Source organism: Hypanus sabinus, chromosome 16 (assembly GCF_030144855.1).
Source record: "Hypanus sabinus isolate sHypSab1 chromosome 16, sHypSab1.hap1, whole genome shotgun sequence".
Lineage (NCBI taxonomy): Eukaryota > Metazoa > Chordata > Chondrichthyes > Myliobatiformes > Dasyatidae > Hypanus > Hypanus sabinus.
This window is the reverse complement of record NC_082721.1, coordinates 82,924,804-82,943,509: the sequence shown is the minus strand read 5'-3', so window position 1 is coordinate 82,943,509 and position 18,706 is coordinate 82,924,804. Positions and strand designations below refer to the sequence as shown.

Here is an 18,706-nt window from a genome sequence, read left to right as displayed (position 1 = left end):
CTTACAATCACCTGCAGATCTCCAGCTCACACTCGCGTTAACGCCCAAATCCAGGCAGAGAGTCAAAAGCTGAATTCTTTGTTAACTTTTTTGAATTATCCGATTGAAAAGACCAGCAACATTGCCCACCCATAATTTGCCTTGAGAGGCGGTGGTCAGGCAGCTCTCTGAGCTGCTACAATCCTCTGGTGAAGATTCCCTCCCAGACCTCCACAGCAGGTTCTCACAGTGATGATGGTCAATGACAGTGGGTTCCCATGTCAAGGTGGTCTCTGACATAGGGGTGGGGAGAATCTGAAGGAGGTAATATTCCAATGTACCTACTTGTAGAATATACCACACCAGTTGGCATGAAATACTATTCTGTGACATCATTACTTCTGAGCCTCGATTAACCCTACAAATGTTGATCAAACTGCAGCAAGATAATTCATATGCACCCAAAAAGTAGCATTCCTCGAAGATAGACCAGTAGAACACAGACACAGGCCTCTTGGCCCACGTTGTCTGCACCGATCTTTTTCACCTGGGGCAAAGTCTCTGACTACACACCTATCTCTTCTGTGATATACCAGTGAAAACAGTTCCACTTTATTTATTGATTTTATACGCTTTCAGAGATACAGCATGAAATAGGCCCATCCAGATCAATGAGTCACACCACCCAGCAGCCCACTTTTTTAACACGAGCCTAATCCCAGGATAATTTTAACCTACTAACTGGTACGTCTTTGGACTGTGTTGAGAATCTGGAGCATCTGGAGGAAAACAAGGCAGAACAAGGGAGAACATTTGGTGCTGAAATTGAACTTCAAAGTCTAACACCTCAATCTGTAATAGTGTCACGCTAACTGCTACACTTGTTGGTCCATTCTCTCCTGACAGGTAATACACTCCAATCCAGGCATCATGCTGGTGAACCTGTTCTGTGCCCTCTCCAAAGCCTTCCTGAAAGGTGAAAACCAATTCTGCGCACAGAACTCCATATGTGGTCAAACCAAAGCTGCACCAGCTGCCACGTGATTTCCCAATCTTTATACTCAATGCCCTAAACAATGGCAGCAACAGGAGAATCTCAAGGCATTTTACAGGTGTATTGGAGGCAAGATGGTGGGAGTCAAAAGGTTATGTGCAACCATGGACAATGCAGGGCATTCGGTCACAAAGGCAGAGGAAAGTGGGTGAGGTCCTTTTCATTGGTGTTCACCAGAGAGAAGATCATAGAAGATGGTAAGGTTAATGGGGAATATGTTGATTTGGTAAAGGATAGACTTATTAGCCACGTTCTGCCTGGCTTTCTCATGGGGAGGTCCACTCTCAGAAGCTTGACTGGATTTTTTGAGGGAGTGATGCAGATAATTTGTGATGGTTGGACAGTGGATGTTGTCTATATGAACATCAGTACAGTACTTGACAAGGTACCTCATGGACTGGTGGTCCAGAACACAAGGGGATCTGCAGACATTGAGCAACACACTTTAGCTAGATGAACTCGGTAAGTCAGGCAGCATCTATGGTGGAGAATCCACAGTCAACATTTCAGGCCAAGACACCCATCTGTTGTAAAGTCTCTGCACTAAATATAGTCTGGTTCAGAGGATTTAACTAGATGAACTCATCAAGTCAGGCAGCATCTTAGGCAGGGAATACACAGTTAACTTACCAATATTTAGTGCAGAGACCCTACAACACATGAGTTTCTTGGTCTGAAATGTCGACTATAATCTTCACCAGAGCTGCTACCTGATTTGCTGAGTTGGTCTAGCTAAAGCATGTTGCTTAAGATTTCCAGCATCCGCAGATCCACTTGTGATCTGGACCATCCTACCATTAGGTAGGTACCTTGTCAAATACTGTACTGATGTTCATGTAGAGAAATTATCTGTGCCAGTCTCTCAAAAATTTCAGTCAAGCTTGTGAGAGTGAATCTCCCCATGAGAAAGCCAGGCTGACTATTGCAAATAAGTCCCCTTTACCAAATCAACATACTCCACCTTAATTGAGTGCGGGCCAGTGGGACTAGGTGAGAGTAAGCGTTCTGCATGGACTAGAAAGGCTGAGATGGCCTGTTTCCGTGCTGTAATTGTTATACGGTTATATGGTCTATGATATTCATCAATAAAAAGTTCTCTTTAAAGACCTCACCCACTTCCTCTGCCTTTGTGAACAAATGACCTCTATTGTCCAAGATTGGACCAACCCTTTTGTTTCCTATTATCTTGTTCACAATGCACCTATCCAATGCCTTGTAATTCTCTTTAATCCCACTTGGCAAGGACATTTCTTAGCCCTTTTAATTCACCAAATTTCTGATTGAATTTCTTTCCTGTGTTATGAAGGATGAACAGCTCTGATGGGCAGAAGGGTGCAGAGTTGCCCATGTTCCCCCCCCCCCCCGGGAGAATCACAAACCGTTACTGTTGCTATGCTGCTAATGAGAGAGACAGATGTAAAAGAAAACATGAGAGAATGTATGTTACAGATAATAGAGAGATAAAGCAGGGGAGTGAGACTTGTTGATTCACCATATCATGACTTCTGAGAGACTTATGGCTTCTGAGATGGTTATTTATCTTATACCATTCTATTCATTAAAATTCCTCAGTGGACAGCCGGAGTGGGCTGGTTTGATGGACACAGCCATTCAAAATTGATTGACAACTGAGACCCCATGAGTATGGATAAAAGTGAGGTCTGGGGAGACACCCCTCAGACACACCAGGAGACACACTATTGGACACTGATTGAGTGTTGGAACCCACGGGAAGGTGTGGGGCATCGGGGACCGAACAAGGAGATCGGTCAGTTAAACTCACAGTGTTATAGCAGGGCCGGTGGGGGCTTATGTGTGTGTTCACTCATGCCAGAGTGACGAGTCCACCACAGAAGAACGGTCTAGCTGAAGGACAGAGGGGTCATAACTGAATGGCCACAACACATCAACGGATCAAGAACGTAAAGGAAGGTTTGCCTGCCTGTAGCTGTTACTGCTCTCTCTCTCTCTCTCTCTCTCTCTCTCTCTCTCTCTCTCTCTCCAAGAATTACAACACAACAATCAATATCTACCTCAGCACATATGAACTGAATTGAACTTTATACTTTTATACGACAATTCATTATCCCCTAGACATCGATAGAGCTTGTTTATTATTGCTTATTATTATTCCCACATTTTTGGGTTTACTATTGCTAATGTTTATTATCTATATATTCACATTATTGATATTGATGTGCTTATTTTACCAATAAACACTTGGATATAGTACCACCAGACTCCAACGGATTCTTCTTTCTCTGCTGGTTAGACGCCCAGTTATGGGGTACGTAACACCTGCTTCCTTTATATTCTCAAGGGCTTTGACTGATTTCAGCTTCCTAAACCGTACATATGTTGCCTTTTTATTGTTCACTAAATGTACAAGAACTCTCGTCTTTCAAGGTCACCAGGGTTACCCATGTTTTATTTTCACCCACTCAAGGATAATCAATTAGCCTTTAAGATACACTCATCTGTGGACAAGACCTTAATAAAATGCACAGTACTTCATGAGAACAGTAAATTAATTTTATATGGCAACAATTTTTAAAGCCTAAGTAAAGGCAATACGCAATAGAGTAACCAACTCCTGCATTAAATATTTTCAACTTTTGCAAGTTCCTCAGAGAAGCTTATCAAAAAGCATAGATGTCCCAGGAAATCTAAAAACGTGAGGACTGAAAGCAGTTTAGGAAGCAAGGATGTTGGCCATGATAAGATAAAGGGTGAGTATTTAGAACAAGAATAAAACAGAGAAAGAAGAAATTAAAATAATTGTCTTCTTCAAACAAACAACTGGTGGAACTGTGCAAGTCAGTCCAGCAGTGTCCGTGGGAGAGAAGAAAATGGTGTTGTTTCAAGTTGAAGCCCTTCATCAGGACTGAGAGTGGGAGAAGTGAGATGGTCTCTCAGGAGGAACGACGATACAGGAGTCAAAAGTGATTACTGGGCTGAGGAGAGTTGTATGACGATAGACAGCTGCGCCAGGGAATGGCTTGGAGTGGAGTTAGGAGATAATGGAAGATGAATAAGATGGAGGCAGAAAAAGAGGGGGAAAATGAAAGACAGATGGAGCAAGGTTGGAGGAGGGGAGTGTAAGATCTGGAGACTTCTACAGCAGGTAGATAAGCAGAAATACAAAGGGCCACCAGTGCTGGTACCTGGTGAGAATGGGATCTATTAGTGGGGAGGTGAATGGCAGGTGGTGGACTAGATAGAGGAGAGAGGGCAAGTGTATTAGCCAACTGTGTGTGGATGGAACAAGGATGGTGAATAGAATATAAATAGATCATGGGGTTGATGGACTGAAGGGGGTGGCGAGGGTTGTTGCATTTGAGGAAAAGGGGACAAAATGGGGAGAACAGAGAAGGATTGGAGGAAGGGGTCAGAATAGATCTACCAGCTTGAACAAGACAGATTGGTTCATTGCAGTAACATTTTTGCCAGCTCTTTTTAGAAGAATCAAGCCTGTGCTATTCCTGGCTTTCACCTCGGGGAGACTGAAAAGGACCATGTGGACCTTAAAGTGATTACCATCACGAAGGATTGAATTCTAGAGAGTGAGGAGAGTAAAACCCGACCAGTCCCACTGGCCTGACAGTCTTTATCCCGGGGAGTTAAAGAAATGGCTGCAGAATAAATGGGTGCAGTTTACGGTGCCCCAAAATCCCCACAACTCTAGAACAGCCTCAGTAAACTGAAAAGGTAGAAAATGTAACTTTGCATTCAGTAAGACAGAGAGAAATACACTTAAGTAAACTGTAGTCAAATTGACATCAGATTTTGCTACTTGCTCGAATCCAGTCTTCAGGATGTTTTGAAAGAGTTCAAAGTAAATCAGGAACATCGTTGATTCAAACTTCATTACATTTGATGTGCAGGACCACTGTAATCTGTGGCTTTCATTGCTGTTCCAGTTGGCAGGTGATGATCCAGTGTCTGTGGGAATCATTGTAATACATGGGTTCAGATTGGACCCCCAGCGCAGAGCATTCTCAGCAATGAGCAGGTAAAGTGGGGTTACGTATTAACACTGCAGTCAGAAGCTTCCCTCAATAAGAATACACCATCGCTAGAATATGTGTCCATAATCAGCATGTTATTGCATTCATATTAAATATTCTTGACTTCAATATTTGTGCATTATGTCATAATCCCGGCATCATTTCCAGAGACTCTCAGCTCACCGCCTTTGGCGCACGCATTTCTTGTAGACGATCAGTGTCAGAGCGAGTGGAATTCCAACAATTACCAAAGGTAGAACGACTAGAATTATCCATGTTTATAACCTGGGTGAATCTATAAAAACAATCACAAAGGCGGTGATACAAGACTGACAATTGGAAACAAACACATTAATTATAAAGCTATTGATCATTTTTATAAACAGACACTTCCCCTGCTTTCTCACATTTCCCACTCAATACTCATGCCTTATATTCATTTCCACATCTTCATGTTCAAAATGGACTTACATCTACATAATGAATTTCACAAAATCCTACTGTGTTTTACAGCTAACAAATAAAATTTTGAAGAGTATCTGTTGTCAGAAATTCAGAAATCAATATGTATACTAAAAGAACCCAGAAACAAGAAGACCATGATGAATCTATGGGAGGTAACTATTAACTGGTAATTACAAAACGTTAAACAAATTCAAAGGAAGACATTGGAGTCTGAAATGTGGGTGCAAGTTTGAGTTTACTTCGAAGTGAGGGCTGCACGTGTCACGTGGTAGCACGATGATGTATGCAATTAATATATTGTTACATATAATCTGTAATTAATTACTTAGATGAACAAGAATACATAAACAATATCTATACAAGATTACTCAAATGTAATTGAAATAATAAATACACAAAACTCCTCCCTGCTTAGTGATAAACTCCAAATCAATATAGAATGCATTCAACTATATAGAGAATATACTGTATAATACAGCTACTATATACAGACATCTACAGCATAGTAAATTTTTTGAATTGTCCCATTCAGGCCTGAAGATGCAATTGCCGTAAATGGCTTTCTTACTCTTGTAGAATAAGATATCTACTAACAAGGGAGATATCATTCTGCTTCGCGGGTGAGTCTTGTGGCTATGAAATCCATCTCGGGTTCTGGGTCCCCTCCGTGGTGATTGTGGGATTTGTTTGCGAGACTGCAGGATCCTCCTTCCTCAATTAGTTCACTGTATTCTCTTACTAATCCTTCTGCTGCTCCTTAAGGATTGGATCTCACCTCTTTGTTTCCTCATCCACAACATCATCTGACAAATCCTCTGTTTTCATATTTCCATTGACTCCTTCCCTTCATCCAGCTGGGCTTTGGTCTTTGCATCTACTTTTACAAACAGCTTTTTGTCTCCCACTTGAAATTCATGCAATAACCTTAATGGACACTGTAGATTCTTCTTTATACTCACAAAAGTCGAATGCTTGCAACTTAACCTGAAGCTCTTCAAACTCTTTCAGCTTATACCCAAGTGATACTTTGCAATTAACTGCCTGATTAAATATCAGAAGCTTTCTCAGACATGTCATTGACAAAAATTGTCATAGTTGGACCATAGCTTTCATCACTTTCATGATTCATCTGAACAGCATGGTTCTTCCATAGTCCAATTTGGTTTCCAACCAGAGGCACAGAAGTTGGCACCAACACCTGTCTGTCCTTTGTTGGATGGCGGTTCATGGTGTTCAGCATGGAGACAGCTGTGGCATCATCCAGTCCCTTTCTCATTTCAGATTCGGATGGCTTCATTGCAAGGAATGTGGCATGAGAACCGTGGATGGATCTCCAATCAAGTTGCAATTGTCTCAGCCAATCACATCTCCACAGTGCTGATCCTCTTGTTATTACCACATACAAGTTCTATGTTGTATGTTCTATGTTGGTTGTTGTTCTACGTTCTATGTTGTATGTTCTATGTTGGTTGTTGCGTTTCACTGTTATGGATGTCATTCCCACAGGAGATACCTTTTCTCCAGTATAAGTTCTTAGTTGGATATCTGCAGGCTTCAGTTTAGTATCTTTGAAATAATATTCAAACTCATTTTGCAGAACAACTGAAACAGCTGAGCTAGTGTGAAATTCCATTTAAATGAATTTGCCGCTCCCTCTGGAGTGCGCCATATTGCTTGTCTGTTGTTAATTTTCACACTAAATCTCAAGGCTACAGACCCAAGTCACTCTCATTATTATCAGATTTTTCATCAACAACATGCAGATTGGTGTTCTTTTTCAAACTGCAACTTCTCTTTTTAATCTTCGTCTTTTCCCCGTGCAGTCAATTTATTTATGTCTACACAACAGGCTCTTTGTACGCAATCTACTTTGTTGCATTTTCTGTGAGTTTCTCTTTTAAATCTGGATTTGTTTGATCTGCATGAGCCCCTGCCACAACAGTAACAAAATTTATTGTCCAGGCTGGTTTCTGTTTACATGCTACAAATTTATTCATGCTCACTTTCATTCCCGTCTTCAACTCAATTGCTTCTGTCTGCTGTTTCCATTGAAACAGCAATTTAAACTGTTCCTTTAAATTCAAGTCATGCTTCAGTTAGCAGCAGCTTTTGGATGCTTTCTTTTAAGATTCCACAAACTAAATGATCTCTCAGTGCATCATTACCAAACTGACAATATTCAGACAGATAATCCCTGAATTCCGCCACATACGCTCAAAAGGACTCCTTGTCTTTGACTACACTTGTGAATCCTAAAGCGTTCTGTAATCAACAGAGGCTTTACAATAGACAATAGACAATAGGTGCAGAAGTAGACCATAGGCCCCTCGAGTCTGCACCGCCATTCTGAGATCATGGCTGATCATTCACTATCAATACCCAGTCCCTGCCTTGTCCCCATATCCCTTGATTTATAGTTCCAAATGTTCCTACATTACTTTGACAACATCAGCAAAGCTAATTTTGAATGGCTTAGTTGGAGCATTCAAACTTCAAAGCAAACTGTATGCCTTTCCACCCCATGTACTAGCAAAATAGGTACTTGTTTCTCATTGGCGATTATATTTGCCTTGATGTTACTGTATGTGTTGGGCCACGTATTTTTGCTCACTGTCTTTTGTTGTAGTTCAAATGTCTCGCTGTAGTTTAACAAGTCAATAGCTGCCTTGTGTTCATTTAAAAACCTTGTTGCCCATGTTATGTTTTGTAACTTCAAAACATTGAACTAATTCAAAAGAAGATACTTGAGTCTGAAATGCGGATCTAGCTTTGGGTTAATTTGCAAGCAAGTGCGCACCTATGGGACTGATGGGATGAGGAGCCTCTCTCCACAGCTGAGTATCACCACAGGCATGTAACAGGAAATTAGCCCCGTGCGGTTGTTTTCACTGTAACTGGAGTTGGTAACTGTGAGGGAAAAGTGCTGGGATGTTATGGACAGGTCAGAATTGATGAGTTTCTTTTGTGTCTGAAGTCAGCAGTGAGCTTGCAGAACCATTCCCCAGGTATAACTGTCATTCAAACATCCCTGTGAACACATCCAAATGAAACAGCTTTCCTCCGGGGCCAAGGTGCAAAACACAGTCACATGCAGTGTGTACAATTATGATAGCAGAAAAACATACAATTACAAAAGTATAGTAAAAATTGATAACATAGCACAGTGGAGTAATCACCGAGAGTGAGAAAGACCTGAGGCTCGACTGATTTAAGCACCGGGCCGAATTGCAAAAGTTGGGTGCACGCTGATTTGAGGCCTAAGCCTAATGTTTGGATGACTTAAGTGACGTCCTGAATCAGAAAGATTGGGTACAGGCTGAATTGAGGTGGCAGTGTTCAGGCCACAGAGCGTATCGAAGCGATTGAACTTAATGTCTGGACAAAGGCATGGGGCCAGATTGAAGCGATCAGGGTGTGGTTCAGGCCAGTTCAGATCACTACTCATGAAGCTTACTCGTCTCTGCGCTGAACTAAGGGTCTGTGGACGGACTCTGCGGACTTTAGCTCATTTGATTATATATATGCACTTTGACAATAAATGAAATTTGAGCTTTTGAGTGTCATAGCCCACTGTTTACTGAAAGCTTGAACTTCAGACTTGGCTATTGATAATTCCTGTAGTTCTATGCTTTCTTCAACACATATCCAGAATTCTTATTTAAACCTTCTGCTTAAAGAATCACTGACATATACCACAAAGGCAACAAAATAAAATGAAAATAACTAACAACAGATAACCTCACACATCACTACCAGGTGGTACCAGTGTGATGTCACTCACCAGGGACATCGAGAGTGGCGGACTGTCGTTTAACAATGGTGTTGGAGTGATGGTGAAGTGTCAGCTCGGCCTCGCAGGTGAACTGCTGTCCATTCAGCTCTGCTCATGGATTCACAGTGTGGTAGATAGTCAGCCTAGTACTGGCTGACCTGCTCACTAATATCTCACTTCCCTCCTTCAGTCTGAGTTGAAGTTTGCTTGAGACATCAAACACTCTGCAGATAATATTCACTGGAATACCCTCAGTGGCGATTGGGATGTAGATTTCAGGGTTGGAGAAAACTGTAACAACAAAAAACATTGTTAGAAGCTTCCTCAAAGCATGTCCTGCGTTCCCTCTGCCTGACTGGACTAATGTAGCTAAAGCAACTGTATGGTCAGTCTGTACCATCACATCCACTGTCTGTGTGTCATGTGGCTGATAATGATCAAAATCCCCACACAATTCCCAATATCCCAGACAGCATTCATCCCTGACCCAGAACACTGGATTTCTGCCAGTTTTAAAACGTTTTTCGATTGTCTTACTGCAAATTGCTTCTTTATTTCTTTGCGAGATGTTTGTTTCTTCATTTTGATTGTTCAGTTTCAGCTTTAACTACATAGGAAATTCTGAATGAGTTACTTCCCGGTGTTGTTAATAGTGTTATTCCTCTGCCACTCCCATGTGGGATGAGTTCACATACTCTACAAACAGAGGGTTTGTTGAGTTTCCTGCATGCTGGTGTCCAACTTCATCTTTCATTACACAGGAAATTCTGACTGATTTACAGTTCTTCCTGGTAACACACACAACATTCAGGAACTCAGCTGATCAGGCAGCATCTTTGGAGAGGAAGTGACTTTTTGGGTCAAGACTGGAGAGGAAATGGGGGAAAATCAGAATAAGAAGGTAGAGGGAGGGGGAAGGAGTAAAAGCTGGAAGGTGATAGATGAAGCCAAGTTAGAAGTTAGGTGGGGATGAAGTCTTGGAGTTGCTAGGCGGAAAAGGTTAAGGTTTGAAGAAGGAGTGGAAAGTGATAAAGGGGAAGGAGGAAGGGTGTATACAGGGAGGTGACTGCAGGTGAGGAAGAGAAGGGGTATGAGATGAATCCAGAAGGGGAAATGGAAAAGGGGAGGGGAAATAAATTGCTGGATGTTGGAGATACCGATGATCATGCCATTAGGTTGTAGGCTACCTGAACGGACCACCAGGAGTTGCTTCTCCAACCCGAGTGTGGCCTCATGGGAGACTCTGGGAGTTGGAGCATCAAACCAAGAACATACCTTCTTGCACTGACTGCACCACGCAAAGTTTGTCCCTTCCCTCCGGTTTATGGGAAGGTTATGCTGGGACAGCCAAGGGTGGCTGATGATCAGGAATAATGTGAGGAGACTCAATGATACAGAAACTAATGACCTCTGCATGATCCTCTAACCTCATTTGCAAGACCAATGCCGGCTAACAACCAGCTTCAATAGGTACATTTAGTGTCAGAGAAAGGTATACAATAAATTATTTTTCTTCTCAAACATCACAAAATGCTCCAGGAACTCAGCAAGCTGGGCAGCTTCTATGGAAAAGAGTAAACAGTCGACCTCTTGGGCCGAGACCCTTCATCAGGATTGAAGAAAAGAAGATGAGAAGTCAGAGTAAGAAGGTGTGGGGCAGAGGAAGAAATACAAGGTAGTGGGTGATAGGTGAAACCGGGAGCGGGGTGAGTGGTGAGATGAAGAGCCGGGAAGCTCGAGAAAGGGGAATCTGAGAGGAGAGGACAGTAGGTCATAGAAGTAAGGGAAGGGGGGGAGTACCAGAGGGAGGTGACGGGCAGGTAAGGTGATAAGGTGAGAGGGGGAAAAGGGGATGGGGAATGGTGAAGGAAGGGGGCATTACTGAAAGTTTGAGAAATCAATGTTCATGTCATCGGGTTGGAGGCTACCCAGATGGAATGCAAGGTGTTGCTCCTCCAACCTGAGTGTGGCCTCATCACGGCAGTACAGGAGGCCATGGACTGACATGTCGGAACGGGAATGGGAAGTGGAATTGAAATGTGTGGCCTCTGGGAGATCCCGCACTTCCTGGCGGACGGAGTGTAGGTGCTCGGCGAAGTAGTTTCCCAAACCATGTTGCATCTCACCGATACACAGGAGACATGCCAGGGGAACCGGACACAGTCGATGACCCAACAGACTCATAGGTGAAGTGTCACCTCACCTGGAAGGAGTGAGGGAGGCGGTGTAGGGGCAGGTGGAGCACTTGTTGCCTTGTTCTGCATGCAAGGACAAGCACCAGGAGGGGGATGAGTTGGGAGGGACGAATGGACAAAGGAGTTATGTAGGGAGTGATACCTGTGGAAAGCAGACAGTGTGTGGGTGGGGGGGGGGGGCGGGATCCCATTGGAAATGGCGGACGTTACAGGGAATTATGTGCTGAATGTGAAGGCTTGTGGGGTGGTAGGTGAAGATAAAAGGAACCCTGTAACCCTGTCCCTGGTGGGGTGGCAGGAAAGTTGCACGAGGGGAGACGTACGTGAAATAGAAGCGATGCGGGTGAGGGCAGCGTTGATGGTGGAGGAAGGGAAGCCCCTTTCTTTGAAGGGGGACACTTCCTTCATGTGCAATGAAAAGCCTCATCCCGAGAGCAGATGCCATGGAACTGAGAGAAGGGGATGGCAGTTTTTCAAGGAACAGGATGGGAAGAGGTTTTGTCCAGGTAGCTGTGAGAATCAGTGGATTTATAAAAGGCATTGGCAGATAAGCTGTCTCCAGAGGTAGAGACAGGTAAAGGAAGGGGAGGGAAGTGTCAGAAATAGATCAGGTAAATTTGACGGCAGAGTGGAAATTGGAGGCAAAGTTGATGAGCTCCACAGGGGTGCAGGAATCCACACCAATGCAGTCACCGACGGAGCATAGGAAAAGTGGGAGAGTGATACCAGTGCAGGCTTGGAATATAGACTGTTCCATGTAGCAGGAACCCATATGAGTGCCCATTGCTACACCTTTGGTCTGAAGGAGCTGAAGGAGAAATTATTGAGATTGAGGACCAGTTCCACCAGACGGAGGAAAAGTGGTGGCGGAGGAGAACTGGTTGGATCTGGTGTCCAGAAAAAAGAATTGGAGAGGGCTTCCTGGTTGGGGGACTGGACAACTAGAGTGAAAATAAGGTGATCAGATCCAAGGAACTTGAAGACGTTGAAAAGATCAAGAGCGTGTGAAGTGTCACGGAAGTCTGCTGCTGGATCTGCCCGGAATCAAACGGAAGGCCGTCCAGGACAGTAGCGGGCAGGGGCTGGCTCAACTCCTAAGTGGTATGTTGAGCCAATGGGAAGTCTCCAAATCCAGGAAATTACCAGCTGCCCCTGGGCCCAAAAAGAATTCACCTTTCATGGATTCTTTCCCCAGGAGATCCCAGCCTTCAGCGTGACACCGAAACCCATGGGGTCGGGGGTAGTGGCTGCAACTATCACAGTCCACCCAACACCGAACTTAACAGTTCTCCTGTCAGCTGCAGCTTCGGACATTTGGCCCGGAGGTGACCTGCTTCCCCACAGTAATATTAGCAACCTCAACTCTAACGCTGGAACCTCTCATCGACGGACAGTCTTGTGTGGCAGGTTTGCGTGGGTTGACAGGATCCTGAGCAGGAGATGGGCTAGTCATTGTCAGAGGTCGGGATGTGGAACTGTGATGTGTTGAGGCTGGGCTCAGACTCCTCTCTGACCTTTTGAGGCAGGCCTACTCTCGCTCTGCCAAACGATTATCAAGGCGATGGACTGATCAATCAGAGCCTCTAAGTCCTCTACCAGCTCCCCCAAGCCAAGGGCGTCCTTTAGTTCACTTGGGCGGCTGTGGCGGTAGAGAGTGACCAAGGCCGCTCTTGGACCAAAGTCCGAAACTCAATGGCGTAGTCAGCTCCTGACTGACTACCCTGACACACCTTCACCAGACGGTCTGATCTCTGCTTGCTTCAGCGGGATGAGGGAATGCCCTCCTCATGGCATCCATGAATTCCTCCAAATCCGAGGAAATCTCCGACCTTCGCTCAGGCGAGGCTCCTGCCGGTCAGGACAGAGATCATTAAGGCCACCTTTCTGCTCTCCAAAGGGTAGTGTCATGGCTGGCGGTTGAACACCAACAAGCATTGAGTAAAGAAGCCGCGGCAAGAGACCAGGTCATTACCGAATCTCTCTGTGGCCGGAAGTTAACTTGGCACCGCAGAGCGACCGACAGCCTCACCTCAGTGACTCTGGCATTCTCCCTGTGATAGTTAGCACATGACGACCTGGAGGTGGTGTATCTCCAGGCTCCGTCTTGACTTTTTCTTCCTGTGGCTGGCCACAGCTGACAAAAGGCACCAATACCCCAGTGGATCTATGTTGGCTAAGTCGTACCACAACGACACCCCTAGGCAAGGATAGTAAGGATACAAGTGTTGGAGTATTTGAGACAGGATACGAGACGGGGAGGAAGGCAGGATTCTAAACTAAATGCAAGATAAAGATGCAAAATCGAACTGACAATTGAGCACAGAACCTTCTTCTTCTGACTCTTAATGGCAGTTGGCAGTCCAACTTAAAGATGCATTACCGCTACCAACTGGACTGGAGTGGTGTAGAGAGTTGGGAAATAAAACCCCTACTAGTTTGTTATCAACTGAAAACCAAATCACCCCAAAATGCCCTGAAGATTTTAAATAATGGTTTTTTCACAATGTTGTTTCCTGGATTGCCTGGATTGGAGAGCATGTCTTATGAGAATAGGTTGAGTGAATTTGACCTTTTCTCCATGGAGTGATGGAGGATGAGATGTGACCTGAGAGAGATATATAAGATGGTGAGAGGCATTGATTGTGTGAATAACCAGAGGTTTTTTCCCCAGGATTGAAATGGTTAACATGAGGAGGCATAGTTTTAACGTCCCTGGAAGTAAGAACAGAGGGGATGTCAGAGGTAAGTTTTTCACACAGAGAGTGATTGGTGCGTGGAATGCACTGCTGGCGGTGGTGGTAGAGATGGATACATTAGGTTCTTATAAGAGATTCCTAGATAGATACATGGGGCCTGGAAAAATAGAGGGCTATTGGGTGGGAAAATTGTAGGCAATTTCTAGAGTAGGTTACATGATTGGCACAGCGCAGTAGGCCGAAGGGGCTGTAATGTACTGTAGATTTCTATGTTCTATATTCTGTGTAAATGGTTAGGGATTTTTTGTGTAGCACCCCAAGAAAACCCACATTGAAACCCAAGGCTATTTAATGCCCCTCTACATTTGTCAATTGTCTTATTGATATGGTACTTCCACATCAGCTTATAATCAGACACAGGCCAAAAAATCTTACCATTGACACTTCAAGTGTTTGACCATATACTCTCAAATTAAGTGCAGGTCTATTAAACCTCTTTGAAAGACATTTAACGTGTTTTAGCTACTGAAAGCTTTAAAACTTCATCTATTTTACTCACTACTCAACCTTTTTAATTGCAAGTTACCTCCTATATGCAGTCAAATTGAAATTTCTACCTCTGATCCATAATGCTCCATCATCTGCAAAAAGTGATTGACCCACCCCAGTATCTATCTCAGAGAAAATATCATTAATCATAATGTTAAAACAATAAAGGGCTATAAATGCTGCCCTGTGGGGTTCCATTCTCCATCTCATAGAACCTGAATATACTTCCCCTGCCTTTACCTGCATAGACAAACCAAATAAAAAAATCAGAAGAAAATTATATAGTCTTCCTCTCACTCCTAATTTCCATAATTTAATTAAAAGATCCTCTTCCCATAACATATCATTTGCATTGTCCTCAGAAAAAAAATACTGCTAATACAACTTTTATTTACCTGTGCTTTCCAAATATCATCTTTTAAACATAAAACTGAATCCAAGGTCATTCTACCCTTCCAAAATCTGTTCTGATAAAACATTATATCACCTAATTTTTTCCAAAATATACTTCAACTGCTCTATTATTGTGTGTTCCATAAGTTTACACAAGTGAGACTTTAATGATATTGGGCTATAACTAGAAGGATCTGATTGGGGTTTCCCAGGTTTTAGAATATGCACTACTATTGCCATTTTCCATGAGGAGGAAAGATAGCCTAAAGTCCAAATAAGATTCAAAAATTGTCATATGATCTCAAGAGTTGTTGGCCATATATTTAAACATATAATAACATATATCATCCTTTCCTGGAGCCATCTGATCTGCACTATTAATAGATTTCTTAAATTCACACACAGAAAATCTACTTCACCGATACTATCATTGCTATATGCTTTCCAACATATCAATTGAAAGCTTTCCAGAAGGGTTGTAAAAATTTGCTGTTTTAATGCCCCTACCTGTTGAATCAGATAATTCAATTACATCCACAAATCCCTTTCCTTATAAAACTTGCAACACCACCCTCTATACAATTTAATCTATCACAACTAACTACAATATAATCCTGCAAGGAAAAACTTAAATGTGGTAACAACCAGGTTTCCTGAATACATACCACATCAGGTGGATTTGATAAATCAGAAATAATCTTCTCAAAGTCTTGATCATTAGAAATTAGGCTTCTCACATTCTACTGCAATATGCTTATACCGATTATGTACCTTCACAAGGAGACTTCACCCATCAGAGCTTCATTTACAGTATCTATACCCAGATACTTTTCAGCAGCTTTCATAATTATTTTAATTTTCTCAGTACAATTAGATGTCTGAGCATAACAATTCACCAAATCCGTTACGAGCATCACATACTTCATTTTATCAACTAGGAAGTATCTTTAGCAAGACAAGTATGATACCGAGATATAGCTGTTGATTTCACATTCTGTCTGACTGGTAATACTTTATCAATGTTCAGTTTAACTTCTTGCAAGGCCTCTGCATAAGACACACTTTACTGTACTTTAACCTGTTGAACTTCAGCTGCCTTCACTTCCTCTCTAAGCTCCACTATGTTCTCCTCCACAATTACAACATTTAACCTTAACGCCTTCACAATTTCCATACTTATGTTCTGCACCACACTTACTACATCTTAGTTTCCCTTGACATTCTGCCACAACACGCCCAAACATCTGACATTTGTAACATCTAAGCAGGGGTGGAATATTACCTTGAACATTATATCTAACATACTCCAAACTAACTATCAGGGAGATTCACTTTATCAAAACATATCAATATAGATAAACTATCCATCCTTTCCCTATTTCTGACTACTTGCAATCTCTTTACCTGCTTCACCTTGCCTTGCAATAAATGAGGTTTAGCCTCTTCTATCGAAATTTCCACAGGAACACCCTTTATAACACCCCTATACCTCTATTTTCATTTGGTCACATAGACATAATCTTTTTGCCAAGTAAAGTCTTTAATCACAATGTCTTCTCACACTGCTTTGTTGTCCTTACAAACGATTAACACATTCCCTCCTCTTAAAGTACAAACACAATCTATATTCCCTATAGCCAATTTTAATTCTGAAATTAATTTAATGGGATTGATCAATGAAAGCTGTTCCGGGTCAAATTTAACCTGTATCTTGAAATCTTCTTTCCATTTTTTTCCAAAATACCCTGCTTTTCCTCTCTGTCACTTGAAATCGTTCCAATACTATGTTTCTTTTTCCATTTTCCAGATCTAGATTCCACTTCATTCCAACCTCCTTCCACCAACCCCCCACTCACCCAAACCTTCTATTTGTGGTTTCTTTTCCAGATCCTCCCCCCTACCTGAGCCTACACTATTTCCCAACAACCTCACACTATCCACAGCCAGCACCACTATCCACAACCTCCACTCCTCCGAGCCAAGCCCTCTCCAACCAAAAGTCGACCCGAGCCCACCAAACCTGAGCAGAGAACTTCAATTCAGGTTATCCTTAAATATTAAATACTGGAGCCAAAACAGGACTGCCAATTATCAGGGCAGCCTGAATCTTCAAAGGGTCAGCACCAGCTATCCATATTCCGGAGAGCTAGAGCGTCTAAACCCCGGAAGTTGATGCAATTGGGTGCATGTCCTAACACCTGCAGCCTTATGTTTATATCCCTTGATCACCATTTTACAATTAAGAACTAATAATTTCACTGGGAAATGGCCCCATTGACTTCTGATGTTTTGTGACTCAGGCTACCAGTTCAATCAACAGAGACACAATTGCTTGAGGAAACACCACTGCCGAACAACAGGAAACTGAGTTCTGGTCCTTGTCTGAGTGCTGTGAACATACTCACCGTAAACCTCAATGGAAAAGTTATCGTTCTTCGGTGGAATTGATGGACAATCCTCAAAATCTGCCGTGCAGGTGATTCAGTCAGACCGGTTTCTCATACTCCCATGTAATTGTTTCCCTGACTGTGCTGGAATTTGACTGAGTTGTTACTGAATTCTGTTGTTCACTGTCCCAAAACCATCGTACTCTCATCTTCGCAGCTGGATAGACATTTGGGACCTCACATGTTAATGTGACCTCCTGATTCACTTCTACAGGGTCACTGCTGAGGATCCTTGGAGGCTCTGGAAAGGCTGCAAGACACAAGAAATTCACTGCAGTTCAGTTTGCAGTGGTAAATACAGATGGACGGAGCTGGAGACTGGCCAGGTCACACATCTGGGAGCCCTTTATACCTAATCCACCACTTAAGTCACGTGCTTCATTCTTCAGGATGTTTTCCCTAATTTTCACTTTCTCACTCTGTCTGGTGCTCCAACCACAAGCAGTACATCATCATGTACTCATGAATCAATCTCAATGTAACCTTAACTTGAATCTTGTTTTCGCATCACAGACGAGATTTAAATTTCCTCTTTCAGTCCTCAAGCCAACTTTTACTCCTTAGTCCAAATGAGCCGAATATTCTGTGAGATGCTTTCACTTACCTCACTTCAATATGGAACTATGTCACAGTGTGAAAATCCTCAAGAGGATATCACTCAATTTCATCAATCCCTGTTATTACTTCATCAAGGAAGTCAGTCTCATCTACAAACCCTGTTGGTTATTTTATAAACTCATCTGTCTTTGTGCCCCTTTAGGTATTCCCATATTAATGTTTCCACCATATTCCCCATCACTGCCACTATAGCGATGGACCAGCAGCTTCTGATTACCTCCTTAAGACCTTTTTGACACTTTCCACCTCCCTGCACCTTCCCAATTCGGGAAGGATTAGGAGATTATGTCAAGTCCTTCCACACTCTCCATCATTCTCTATCCTCTCTGCACCAGGTGAATTACAAACTTCGAGCATGGTTATCCTACTAATAACTTCTCATTCATATTTACCCGTCCATTCTCATACTTCCCTCTGCTTTCTCCGAGTGTTGGCATCATATTCTCCCTTGGTAAAGAGTGAACAAAGTATTCATTCCGTATTCCATTCCCTCTGCCTGTAGGCACAAATCCCTTTCATGATTTCTGATTG

At 42.8% G+C, this 18,706-nt stretch overlaps 1 long non-coding RNA gene across 1 annotated transcript; it reads right to left on the bottom strand.

Moving 5' to 3' along the window:
- Window positions 1-3,449: 3,449 nt before the first annotated feature.
- On the bottom strand, window positions 3,450-18,197 carry LOC132405881 (uncharacterized). Its single transcript, XR_009515991.1, has 3 exons — window positions 17,516-18,197; window positions 9,287-9,568; window positions 3,450-5,335 (listed from the first exon to the last, which is right to left on the bottom strand). It is a non-coding gene; the product is annotated as an uncharacterized LOC132405881 (long non-coding RNA).
- Window positions 18,198-18,706: the final 509 nt, after the last annotated feature.